Genomic DNA, 1,418 nt, shown 5'->3' on the forward strand with positions numbered 1-1,418 from the left:
AGGCAGATTCATGAACGACACCACCACTTCCTTCACATTAATATCTCTCGCCAGTATCTTGGTGTCCTTTATTCGTATTCCATCCATTAGCCGTTCTTTTCCTTTTTCATTCCTCATCGTAACTTCATACTTCTTTTCTCCTTTCATTCGGCATCCCACCACCTCTCCACACACCTCCTTAATTGCTCTTAGTAGTTCCATTGTCGTCACTTTGTCTTCTCCTTCCAACTCAATTGCCACCGTGTATTCTTTTCCATATTTCATTCCTTCTTTATCTTCATTTTTCTTCCGTTGCGCATTTTCGTTGTCCTTTTCCATTCCGTTTGTCGTTGCCATGTTGTCCGTCATAATATATCAAAAAATGGGTCCAAAAAAGGCTCTCCCCCAAGCAGAAAACCTGCAAGGGGGAAGACTAACCAAACTTTAAACTATTCAACTGAAGAAAATAATAAATTATATTGCAAAAACCAATTAATTAACAAAAATAGCTCTCGAGCAAACACTCTCCAGCAAACACTCACTCACAGCTCAGACACTCGCACCTGTCGTCACTTCTCCAATCAGGATGGGCGTATTCAGGCTGGTATGGCCGTAAGCGAAGGTACATCTCTTGGCACACCATATAAAGTCAAAGTGAGTCTGATAAACAGACATTGCATTCTCACCAATTAGATAAGCAGCTTGAACTTTGGCTCACTCAAAAAGTGGAAGAAATTACATATACTGTAGCCATCACTTTTTAGCACAGATAGTTGGATGAAATACAAACAAACCTTGCTAACATTTCTAAGCGAGGGCACATATTTCAGCCTTGTGGGAAAAAACGGACAAATACAATGACTTCTGACAAATACATCATCAGCAACAGTTTCCCATGCAGCTATCCTACTAGCCACAATAAATACACAAAAGCTCTGGATGTTGAAAACCTATTGCATTGTTCTGTGCTAAGGAGGAACGCATGTATGGACAATTTCATATTGGAAGCGCATGACACATCATGACCGGGGGGGGGTTAGAGTGGCTTCTCAACTATCTCCTGATTGAAGTACCAGCGTGGCATAAATACAATGCTGCATTTCGCAACATAATGTTTTGACAAAATGCCAACAATATTTTGCTACAAACAAATGTTTCCACCTTTCGATTGGTCCACAAAGTCTCCTTCACAACTGACTTCAAAGATCTCCATAAGCACAGTCAGTTGACTCAAGTCATCCTTAAGCCTGCCGCCAAGCAACGGTTTATCATTAACAAAGACATCAGGGTAAAGCGCAAACGACCACTACCATAAATTTTGCAATCGAGATTCCCACATTTGGAAAATTCGCAAGGGGTCAGCACAGCCAGAGTGGAATGGCTGAGCCCCACACCGGGTGAACCACCTTCTTGATCACGGTATCTCTTCTGCTTAGTGG

The 1,418-nt window shown here is 41.7% G+C and overlaps 1 pseudogene; it reads right to left on the reverse strand.

Annotated features, from left to right (window-relative positions):
• Nucleotides 1–1,268: 1,268 nt before the first annotated feature.
• LOC120043392 lies at nt 1,269–1,418 on the reverse strand (annotated as a pseudogene).

Source organism: Salvelinus namaycush, unplaced genomic scaffold (genome assembly GCF_016432855.1).
Source record: "Salvelinus namaycush isolate Seneca unplaced genomic scaffold, SaNama_1.0 Scaffold901, whole genome shotgun sequence".
Taxonomy (NCBI): domain Eukaryota; kingdom Metazoa; phylum Chordata; class Actinopteri; order Salmoniformes; family Salmonidae; genus Salvelinus; species Salvelinus namaycush.